The sequence below is a fragment of the Anomaloglossus baeobatrachus genome, chromosome 12, assembly GCF_048569485.1.
Source record: "Anomaloglossus baeobatrachus isolate aAnoBae1 chromosome 12, aAnoBae1.hap1, whole genome shotgun sequence".
Taxonomy (NCBI): domain Eukaryota; kingdom Metazoa; phylum Chordata; class Amphibia; order Anura; family Aromobatidae; genus Anomaloglossus; species Anomaloglossus baeobatrachus.
In genome coordinates, this window is record NC_134364.1 from 23090487 (window position 1) to 23102698 (window position 12212).

Genomic DNA, 12212 nt, shown 5'->3' on the forward strand with positions numbered 1-12212 from the left:
AGTACGGTACTCCTCTCCCCCGCTGAAACCCGCCGCTCCCCAGGCGGCGTCATCTGGCATTCCCGTCCACGAGCCTATGCAAATCGACCGTCTGAGGCAGTCTGAGCAACGCCGAGCAGAACAACTCGCCAAGGGCCTCTGCCTCTACTGCGGAGACGGCACACATCTGCTACGGTCCTGTCCTGAGAGACCGGGAAAATCCAAAGCCTAGGGTTGGTAGGAGAGGCCACCCTAGGTACTGGGACTCTCTCAGATCCTATTACATGGATGGTGCAGGTGACAACAGAGGAGTCCCAGTTCACGGCAGAAGCGTATCTCGACTCTGGGGCCGCAGGCAACTTCATCCAGCAGGCCACGGTGGACAAGTACCAAGTGCCTGTTACTTCACTAGACAAACCCCTCGTGATTGCCTCGGTGGATGGGAGACCCCTCTTGGACACAATCTCGTTCATCACCAAGCCTGTGGAACTTCGCATCGGTGCCCTGCACATTGAGAAAATCGCTCTTTACGTCCTTCCGCGCATGTCTCATCAGATCCTGCTGGGTCTCCCCTGGTTACGGGCACACGAACCGTCGGTCAGCTGGTGTACTGGAGAGATCACCCGATGGGGTCCGTTCTGTCACGAGAACTGTCTGAAGTCCATACAGTCCATCCGACAACCTCCGGCCCCGGAGTTTCTACCAGGACTGCCTTCTGCTTATTGGTCCTTTGCGGACGTGTTCCATAAAAAGGAGTCGGAGGTGCTTCCGCCACATCGTCCCTACGACTGTGCCATCGACCTGCTGCCAGGAACCATGCCTCCTTGGGGACGGATATATCCCTTGTCCCCTGCTGAAACACGGGCCATGTCCACCTACATCAGTGAGAATCTGGCAAGGGGATTCATTCGGAGATCCTCGTCTCCTGCTGGAGCAGGCTTCTTCTTCGTGAAGAAGAAAGAAGGTGACCTGCGTCCCTGCATTGACTACCGTGGACTAAACCAGATCACCGTAAAAAACAAATGCCCTCTGCCGCTCATTCCTGAATTATTCGATCGGCTTAGAGGAGTCCGTGTGTTCACCAAGTTGGATCTCCGTGGTGCCTAGAACCTGGTTCGCACCCGCCCTGGGGACGAATGGAAGACCGCATTCAACACTCGTGACGGGCATTACGAGTATTGTGTAATGCCTTTTTGGTCTGTGTAAAGCCCCGGCAGTCTTCCAAGAACTAGTGAACGACGTATTCAGGGATCTCCTCTATGTCTGTGTGGTCGTGTATCTTGACGACATCCTGGTCTTTTCTCCGGATCTACCGACCCACAGAGAAAACGTGCAGCTGGTCCTACAAAGGCTGAGAGAGAACCGCCTGTACGCTAAGTACGAGAAGTGCATGTTCGAACAGTCGTCTCTTCCCTTCCTGGGTTACATGATCTCCAACATCGGTCTGCAGATGGATCCAGAGAAGGTCTCTTCCATCCTCAACTGGCCCCCTCCTTCCGGGCTGAAGGCTATCCAACGCTTCCTCGGCTTTGCCAATTACTACCGCCAGTTTATTCCTCACTTCTCTGCCTTGACTGCGCCTCTCTCTGCCTTGACCAAGAAGGGGGCTAACCCGAAGGACTGGCCACCGGCGACTGATGCTGCATTCCGCTCCCTGAATCAGGCATTTGCTTCCTCTCCTGTTCTCCATCGTCCAGAATTGAACCGACAGTTCACCTTGGAGGTGGATGCCTCCTCCTCAGGGGCCGGGGCAGTGCTTATGCAGAAATCCTCCACCGGGAAGATGGTCACTTGCGGATTCTTCTCCAAGAGCTTCTCGGCACCTGAGCGCAACTACACCATCGGTGATCGAGAGCTACTGGCTGTCAAACTGGCGTTGGAGGAATGGCGCTACCTCCTGGAGGGAGCAGTATACCCCGTGATCATTTACACTGACCACAAGAACCCGGAATACCTGCGGTCGGCTCAAAGGCTGAACCCACGACAAGCCTGATGGTCCTTGTTCTTTGCCTGGTTCGATTTCCAACTCCATTTCCGGCCCGCGGATAAGAACATGCGAGCTGATGCCTTGTCCAGGTCCTTTGCGCCAGTGGAGCAAGAAGAGGAGGCGTTCCAGCCCATCATTTGTCCTAGTAAGGTTATTCCGGTGGCTCCTGTCACGCTGGCCCAGATACCTCCTGGGAAGACCTATATCTCGGAGACCGACAGAGAGAGAGTCTTACACTGGGGCCATGCCTTGAAAACAGCCGGCCATGCTGGCCAGAAGAAGACTTGGAGTACGATTGTCCCCCACTATTGGTGGCCAGCTCTTCGCAAGGACGTCGCTTCCTTCGTCTCAGCCTGCCCATCCTGTGCTCGGAACAAAACGCCCAAGCACCTTCCCTATGGCCGTCTTCTGCCTTTGCCAATTCCCTTCGTACCGTGGCAACACATTGCCATGGACTTTATTACAGACTTGCCCTTGTCCTCCGGGCATACGGTCATATGGGTCGTGGTAGACCATTTCTCAAAAATGGCTCATTTCATCCCCATGGTCGGGCTGCCCTCCACTCCGGAGCTCGCTGACGCCTTCATACAACACATCTTCCGGTTACATGACTTTCCTGCACACATTGTGTCTGACAGAGGAACTCCGTTTACCTCACGCTTCTGGAGGGCCCTCTGCAAACATCTGGGAGTGACTCTGGACTTTTTTTCAGCCTACCATCCTCAGTCAAATGGCCAAGTGGAACGAGTCAATCAGATCCTGACTTCCTTCCTGCGCCACTACGTCAACGTCCATCATGACGACTGGTCCACGTTCCTTCCTTGGGCTGAATTCTCCTACAACCATCACGTCAGCGAGTCCACCTCCAGCTCTCCCTTCCATGTTGTTTACGGACTTCAGCCTTCCGTTCCTTTACCAGTATCCCCGGCTTCTGATGTCCCCGCGGCTGATACCCTGACCCGAGACTTCACTGCCATATGGAACACTGTTAAGACCTCCCTTGAATGCGCCTCCCTGCGCATGAAGAGACACGCCGACAAGAGGCGTCTGGATCCACCGAATTTCTCTCCAGGCGATCAGGTCTGGCTGGCTTCCAAATACATCCGATTGAAGCTGCCTTCGTACAAGTTGGGTCCTCGATACATAGGGCCATTCAAGGTTGTCAGCAAGATCAATGAGGTCTCCTACAGACTGCAGCTCCCGGCCACGATGCGGATACCCAACTCATTCCATGTCTCCTTGCTTAAACCGGTTGTTCTTGGTCCCTTCTCCGATGCTGTCTGTGCTGCTCCTCCTCCTATTGCTGAAGATGACGTCTATGCGGTAATGGATATCGTGGCCATGAAGACCATGCGAGGTCGGCAGTACTTCCTGGTGGACTGGGCGGCTTATGGTCCCGAGGACAGATCCTCGGAACCCCGGGAGAATGTTGGCACTCCCCTAATTCGTGCCTTCCTGTTCCGGTTGCGGGGAGGGGGGCGTGGGGGAAGGGGTACTGTCACGCTCCCCCGTTCCCGTGCAGCGCTCCCCGATTCCCGTGCGGTGCTCCCTGGTTCCCGTGCGGTGCTCCCCGGTACCCGTGCGGTGCCCTCCGGTCCCCGTGCGGCGTCCTCTGGTCCCCGTGAGGCGCTCCCCGCTTCCCGACGGCGCTCCCTGCTCACCACTCCGGTCCCCGCTCCTCCTTTCCATGGCTACCCTGCTCCCTCTCCCTCGCCGGCGTCCTCCATGCGTCCTCGCTCCAGGTGCCTCTCTGCATCGCAGGACACGCTGCCCAGCACTCCTGCTTCTTCAGCGCCGCTGCTTTCCCTGGTCTCTGGCACACAGGCCTCGCGAATGCGCATTAGGGCGCGCGCGCGGTCATTGACCCTCTCTTAAAGGGCCAGCGTCCTAAAACAGGATATTGGCTTACAGGTACAGGGTATAAGAGGATTCTTCTTCCAAGTGGGCAGGGCCTGTTCTACGTGTTTAGTAAGCTAGGAGTTCAGGTCCCCTTTTGCCTTGTCCGATATTAACCCTCGTTTGTCTCGCAGAGCCTGTCCTGTGACGCCAACCGGTTCTATCCTCGACTGCTACGGAACTCCTGTCGGTGACTCCACCATCTTCTTCAGTCTGGACCCAGCTCCGATCCCCAGCTCCATGTGGTGACCTCTGTCCTCTTGTCCAGCTGGATCCGGTTCCCGCCTCTCATCTTCATCCGACACCTGGACCGGAGCCTTGTTATCGGGACTACCACCTGGAGCCCTGTGACCTCAGGGACGTCTTCCTTCCTTTTTCCCGGGACGGACTGTTCCTGTACAGCGAGTGCTTCGGCTACCGTGCATTAAGGCCCTCTGGCGGGGTGACCGGACAGTCCCTGTATAGGGGTTAGCTCCGGGTTGCTCCACTGGAGGAGTCCGGTGCACGGCCCAGAGGTTCCACCACCAGGATCTTACATGGATTATGGTGGACATTTAAAAGAAAAAGAAAATTAATAAGTTTGTGAATGGGGATTGTAGTCGGGGGGATGAGTGTTCAAATAAAATATATATTTTTTTATATTTCTACTGGATTAGTAATATTGTTGTGTGATAGACGCCCACCCACCCATTTGTTTTAATACCAGAGCTTGATGTCAGCTGGCAATTCACACCTAGCATCAACACCATATATTATCCCGTTTGCCACAGCAGGACAATGAGATGAGCAGAGTAGAACGCCAAATTTGATGCATCTAATAGATGCGCCACCTCGGGGTGACTGCGGGCTGCTATTTTTAGGGTGGGAAGGCTCAAATGACCAAGGCTGCTTTTGAAGAATTGAGGGACCCCACTCTGTTCAAATTATTAAAAAAGTCAGCATGGCATCTCCTTTATTTTTCAAAATCAACCAAGAGACAGCCGACAGCTGAGAGTTGCAAGCTGCACCTACTGTACCTGTGCTGGTTATGAAAATTAGGGGGAACTCCACATTTATTTTTTTTGTTAACTCTTCTAAATACCTGTAACACTATCTAGCTATCTCTCCATCTATTCTCGATCTACTGTATCTATTATAGTTGAAACCAGAAGTTTACATACACTACCTAAAAAGACACATCTGCATGTTTCTCTCACTATCTGACATGAAATCAGAATAAACCTTTCCTGGTTTAGGTCAATTTGGAACCAAAATTATTTATATTTGCCAAATGCCAGAATATTGAGAGGGATAGAGAGAAAGAAAATTTTTAAGGCATTTTTTATTACTTTCTGCAGTCCAAAGTTTACATACATTTCATTAGTATTTCGTACCAATTTCCTAAAGGCCGCTTTACATGCTGTGACATTGCTAGCGATGTCGCTAGCGATCGCACCCGCCACCGTCGTTTGTGTGTCACGGGCAAATCGCTGCCCGTGGCGAACAATATCGGTAGTGCGCGTCACAAGAACTTACTTTCCTAACGACATTGCTGTGGCCGACGAACAACCTCTTTTCTAAGGGGGTAGTTCGTGCGGCGTCACAGCGACGTCACACAGCGGGCAACCAATAGAAGCAGAGGGGCGGAGAGCAGCCGCATAAATGTCACTCCCACCTCGTTGCCGGAGGACACAAGAACTCTGTTGTTCGTCGTTCCTGGGGTGTCACACGTAGCGATGTGTGCTGCCTCAGGAACGACAAACAACCTGCGTCCAAAACGAGCAACGATATTTTGAAAATCAATGACGTGTCAACAATCAACGATTTGGTGAGTACAGTTAGGTCCAGAAATATTTGGACAGTGACACAAGTTTTGTTATTTTAGCTGTTTACAAAAACATGTTCAGAAATACAATTATATATATAATATGGGCTGAAAGTGCACACTCCCAGCTGCAATATGAGAGTTTTCACATCCAAATCGGAGAAAGGGTTTAGGAATCATAGCTCTGTAATGCATAGCCTCCTCTTTTTAAAGGGACCAAAAGTAATTGGACAAGGGACTCTAAGGGCTGCAATTAACTCTGAAGGCATCTCCCTCGTTAACCTGTAATCAATGAAGTAGTTAAAATGTCTGGGGTTGATTACAGGTGTGTGGTTTTGCATTTGGAAGCTGTTGCTGTGACCAGACAATATGCGGTCTAAGGAACTCTCAATTGAGGTGAAGCAGAACATCCTGAGGCTGAAAAAAAAGAAAAAATCCATCAGAGAGATAGCAGACATGCTTGGAGTAGCAAAATCAACAGTCGGGTACTTTCTGAGAAAAAAGGAATTGACTGGTGAGCTTGGGAACTCAAAAAGGCCAGGGCGTCCACGGATGACAACAGTGGTGGATGATCGCCGCATACTTTCTTTGGTGAAGAAGAACCCGTTCACAACATCAACTGAAGTCCAGAACACTCTCAGTGAAGTAGGTGTATCTGTCTCTAAGTCAACAGTAAAGAGAAGACTCCATGAAAGTAAATACAAAGGGTTCACATCTAGATGCAAACCATTCATCAATTCCAAAAATAGACAGGCCAGAGTTAAATTTGCTGAAAAACACCTCATGAAGCCAGCTCAGTTCTGGAAAAGTATTCTATGGACAGATGAGACAAAGATCAACCTGTACCAGAATGATGGGAAGAAAAAAGTTTGAAGAAGAAAGGGAACGGCACATGATCCAAGGCACACCACATCCTCTGTAAAACATGGTGGAGGCAACGTGATGGCATGGGCATGCATGGCTTTCAATGGCACTGGGTCACTTGTGTTTATTGATGACATAACAGCAGACAAGAGTAGCCGGATGATTTCTGAAGTGTACCGGGATATACTTTCAGCCCAGATTCAGCCAAATGCCGCAAAGTTGATCGGACGGCGCTTCATAGTACAGATGGACAATGACCCCAAACATACAGCCAAAGCTACCCAGGAGTTCATGAGTGCAAAAACGTGGAACATTCTACAGTGGCCAAGTCAATCACCAGATCTTAACCCAATTGAGAATGCATTTCACTTGCTCAAATCCAGACTTAAGACGGAAAGACCCACAAACAAGCAAGACCTGAAGGCTGCGGCTCTAAAGGCCTGGCAAAGCATTAAGAAGGAGGAAACCCAGCGTTTGGTGATGTCCATGGGTTCCAGACTTAAGGCAGTGATTGCCTCCAAAGGATTCGCAACAAAATATTGAAAATAAAAATATTTTGTTTGGGTTTGGTTTATTTGTCCAATTACTTTTGACCTCCTAAAATGTGGAGTGTTTGTAAAGAAATGTGTACAATTCCTACAATTTCTATCAGATATTTTTGTTCAAACCTTCAAATTAAACGTTACAATCTGCACTTGAATTCTGTTGTAGAGGTTTCATTTCAAATCCAATGTGGTGGCATGCAGAGCCCAACTCGCGAAAATTGTGTCACTGTCCAAATATTTCTGGACCTAACTGTATGTGGGATAGTTAGCGGTCGTTCGTACGTGTCACATGCAACAACGGCACTAACGAGGCCGGATGTGCGTCACGAATTCCGTGACCCCAGCAACATCTTCTTAGCGATGTCGTTGCGTGTAACGGGGCCTTTAAACTGTATGACTTGGATCAAACATTTGGATATCCTTCCAGAAACTTCTCAAAATAGTTGGTAGAATTTGGGCCTATTCCTACAAACAAAACTAGTGTAACTGAGCCATGTTTGTAGATCTCGTTGCTCGCACCTGCCTTTTCAGCTTTGACAATAAATTTTCAATTCCATTGAGATTAGGGTTTGTGATGGCCGCTCCAAAACATTGACTTTGTTGTCCTTAAGCCATTTTGTAACCAGTTTGGCAATATGCTACGGGTCCTTGTCCATTTGTAAGACACATTTCTGCCCAAGCTTTAAGTTTCTTGCTGATGTCTTGGGATGTTGCTCCAGTAGTGCCACATAATCTTCTTTCCTCATGATGCCATCTATTTTGTTAAGTGCACCAGTCCCTAGTGCAGCAAAATAAGCCCACAATATGATGCTGCCACCCCTGTGTTTCACAGTTGGGATGGTGTTCTTAGGCTTCAAAGCTTCCATCTTTTTCCTTCAAATATAACGATGGTCATTATCGCCAAGCAGTTCAATTTTAGTTTTGACAGACCACAGGACATGCCTGCATAAATTATGGTCTTTATTCCTGTGCGCATTTGCAATCATTAATCTGGCTTTTTTATGTTTCTGTTGTGAATACGTTTTCCAGTTTGGCGCTCCCTCTTGTGGTCAGTGCTGGCGGTGCAGTTGATGTGTGGAATGAAAGCGACACACCTGCAGAGGGCTGGCAATCAGGGTCAGATTGGGCTATTAAATTTAGTAGCCTTCTCTTGTTACTTGCCGGTGGTCAATTGCTCCTGTGTGTTAAGGACATTCTGTAACCAGCTCTGCTCACTTCCAGAACTATTCGCAGATAAGTAGTCTTTGTACCTCTGCTGCTTGTTTTCCAGTTTCCTGTTGCTTTTTCTGCTTTGATACTAATGCATGATTCCTATTTTGTCTGTGTGGAGTTTGTGGTGGAATGGGATCATTCCCTGCTGGGAGTGCCTGTAGTTCAATTTTAGTTTTGACAGACCACAGGACATGCCTGCATAAATTATGGTCTTTATTCCTGTGCGCATTTGCAATCATTAATCTGGCTTTTTTATGTTTCTGTTGTGAATACGTTTTCCAGTTTGGCGCTCCCTCTTGTGGTCAGTGCTGGCGGTGCAGTTGATGTGTGGAATGAAAGCGACACACCTGCAGAGGGCTGGCAATCAGGGTCAGATTGGGCTATTAAATTTAGTAGCCTTCTCTTGTTACTTGCCGGTGGTCAATTGCTCCTGTGTGTTAAGGACATTCTGTAACCAGCTCTGCTCACTTCCAGAACTATTCGCAGATAAGTAGTCTTTGTACCTCTGCTGCTTGTTTTCCAGTTTCCTGTTGCTTTTTCTGCTTTGATACTAATGCATGATTCCTATTTTGTCTGTGTGGAGTTTGTGGTGGAATGGGATCATTCCCTGCTGGGAGTGCCTGTATACTTAGCTCCATGATTCTGTAAGATTTATGTTGGTCATGCTTGGTATTAATTCAGTCCCTCATCTGTATTAGTGTTTTTGGATCCCAGTAACATCTGAGTGCTGGTACAGTGGGGGAGAGATTGTATGACTTCAGGATTTTTCCATATCAGTAGTGCTGGTATATATTAGGGGTTTTACGGCTGCAGACAGTTGCTCTTTCCTATCCTTTCCTATAAAGATAGTTGGGGCCTCACCTTTGTTGAATCTGTCTTTTCTGGCTTTGTATTGTATTTTTCTATATCACCGTAGCCTTTACATGTGGGGGCTATCTATCTATCTTTGGGGACAACTCCGAGACAGATTAGCTTTCTTATATTTCTATCTGTGAGATTATTTAGTTCTCCGGCTTTGTCGAGGGGTCCAGGTCATCGTAGGCACTGTTAGTTGTGTGTCAAGATTAGGTCTGCAGTCCATTAAGATTCCAGCCACTCTGTTACCTTTTTGGGATTCCGCATTTTTTTATCCTCCTTCGTCCCTGAATCATAACAGTTTCTTTTGGAGTAATGCCTTCTTCCTGGCAGAGTGGCCTTTCAGCCCGTGTTGATACAGTACTCTTTCACTGTGGATAATGACACAATCTTACCAGCTTCCGCAAGCATCTTCACAAGGTCTTTTGCTTTTGTTCTTGGGTTGATCTGCACATGTCTGACCGAAGCACATTCATCTCTGGTACACAGAACCCGTCTCCTTCCTGAGCGGTATGATGGCTGGACATTCCCATCTTGTTTGTACTTGTATATAATTGTTTGTACAGATGAATGAGGCACCTTCAGGTATCTGGAAATTGTACCCAAGGATGAACCAAACTTGTGCAAGTCCACAATTCTCTTCCTGAGATCGTGGCAGATTTCTTTAGACTTTCCCATGATGCTACACAAAGAAGCAGTGCGTTACAGGTGTGCATTAAAATACATCCACAGTGGTGTTTCTGATTAACTCAGATGTTGCCAATAAACCTATCAGAAGCTTCCAAAGACATGACATCATCATATGGGCTATCCCATATTGGTTAAACGCATAGTATTCTTAGTGTATGTAAACGTTTGAAGTAATACAAATGCCTTAAAACTTTCTCTTTCCCATTATTCTCGCATTTGTCAAATATAAATAATTTTGGTTCCTAATTTACCTAAAACTGGAAAGGTTTATTCTGATTTCATGTCAGATCGTGAGAAAAATATGTAGATGTGTCCATACAGAAACTGGCCTTGGGTCTGCTGACCCGAAATAAACAGTCTCATATGCAGTCGAGTTCAGGACAGGAAACCTGAAGCTGCAGTAAAACATATTTGTGTAAGTAGACCTAATGGAAAAAGTTCTTTGTATCTTGTTGCTCACTTCACTGTGTTCCCCCCATATCTTTAATATCTATATATGTGCAACCTCTATGAATTTTGCGCGTATATTCTGGCAGTATGTTTGCTGGTATCACTGTCATTAACTTTGATTTTAATGTTTTTTCATTTTTTATAGATCTGGTGGATTTTTCTCTTCCCCTCTAATGTGACTGCAATTAAAGAAGTAATAATAGGCAATTTTCCTACAATGAAGATTATCAAGAATTTTTGCTATACCATTTTGCCTATTACTATTGCGACTTTTCATTTTTGTAACTTCATGTAACAACTATCTTATCAATGGAGTGCCTATTTTTCCTTCTGTATTTTACATCAGGTTATGTTAACCTGTCTTCTATTTTTCCCTCACTGCTGCCCTAGTTACAAATGGTGCCGTTAGCTTCCTGCCTGTGCGCACTCCGGCTCTGTGACTCCTCTCCTCCCTGCAGCCGGCGTCCAATAGGTATTCATGAGTTGCGCGTGCGCACCATGGATTTCCTGGACGCCGGCGTGCAGTGGAGGATGGGCGTCGCTGGGCCGGCGCGTGCCGCCATAGGCGGGTAAGTGGCACAAGGGGGAGATTTAAATGCCACCAGACACACAGCCCATACACCTCCGACGAAGCCGTTGCGAAACGCGCGTCAGGTGTGGGCGGTGTGCTCTGGTGGGGCTGCTATCTTGGTGGGTATTTTCCCAATTGAGCTCTATTACATTTGGGTATACAACCGTTACCAGTGGTGATCGTTGATTTCTATGTACTGCCTTTGATTACATTGCAGCCTATGCATGCCCTAAAGACCTGCTTAATAACATTTATTTTCACTGCTGCTGTAGTTAGCTGGACTATTTTGTCTTTAACCCTTTCTTTATTGTCTGCAGCGGCTCTGGCTAAAATCTATTGTATATTTAAGCGGGTATTTGAACTTTGCTTGGCTGCAATGATCTACATTAATTAACACTGATTTCTATGTGGCAGTCTTCATCATATGATTTGATTACTCTTTCAATAATGTTCAGTGCCGATTTACTACTATCATTGGGCATATATTGATAGACCTGCTTAATAATATTTTTTCACTGCTGCTGTAGTTAGCTGGACTATTTTGTCTTTTCTTTATTGTCTGCAGCGGCTCTGGCTAAAATCTACTGTATACTTAAGCGGGTCTCTGCATTTTGCTTAGCTGCAATGATCTACATTAATTAACCTTGATTCCTATGTGGCAGTCTTTATCATATGATTTGATTACTCTTTCAATAATGTTCAGTGCCAATTTACCACTATCATTGGGAATATATTGATGAATTGCCATGGTTAAAAAGGTTTTTTACTCCGTGATTTTTCTATCTCCCTATTGATAATATTAATAGCTGTACTTATAGAGCTCATATTCACCTGCAATTTGCAAATATATTATTAGCTCCATCCTCTGTCACACCACCCATTTTTTCGGCTGTGTTGATTTTAAACCATCATTGTCTGTGTATGTCCTTTATGTGTCACGCATAATAATAAATACTTTTTGTATTTTCTCAAAAACTGTGTGCATTTCAGCCTTTATTAATAATTTATATACTCCTGACTAAGTCAGATCTTTTTCAATAATGTACTATATGGTGATCTTAGTCACTTTGTAATCCTCATAATGTATATTATGAATTCCTGTATTCTACTATATCTAATATACTAATGGTCTATGAAGCCTTAAAATCAAAAGTTCAAAACACTGTTAGGGCGGCGTCACACGCTACGATATATCGGGGGATATGTCGTCGGGGTCACGGATTCCGTGACGCACATCCGGCATCGATAGAGATATTGTAGCATGTGACAGCTACGAACGACTGCGAACGAGCAAAAATACTCACCTTATCGTTGCTCGTTGACACGTCGTTCGGTTTCATAAAGTCGTTCCTCCTTCTG

General features: G+C 46.9%; 1 long non-coding RNA gene across 1 annotated transcript in view; it reads left to right on the plus strand.

The window, feature by feature from the left end:
- Positions 1-11027, plus strand: part of LOC142257937 (uncharacterized) — a 901785-nt gene extending 890758 nt beyond the window's left edge. The window contains exon 8 of the long non-coding RNA XR_012727682.1: positions 10428-11027. This is a non-coding gene — a long non-coding RNA (uncharacterized LOC142257937). The remainder of the gene's footprint in view (positions 1-10427) is intronic.
- Positions 11028-12212: the final 1185 nt, after the last annotated feature.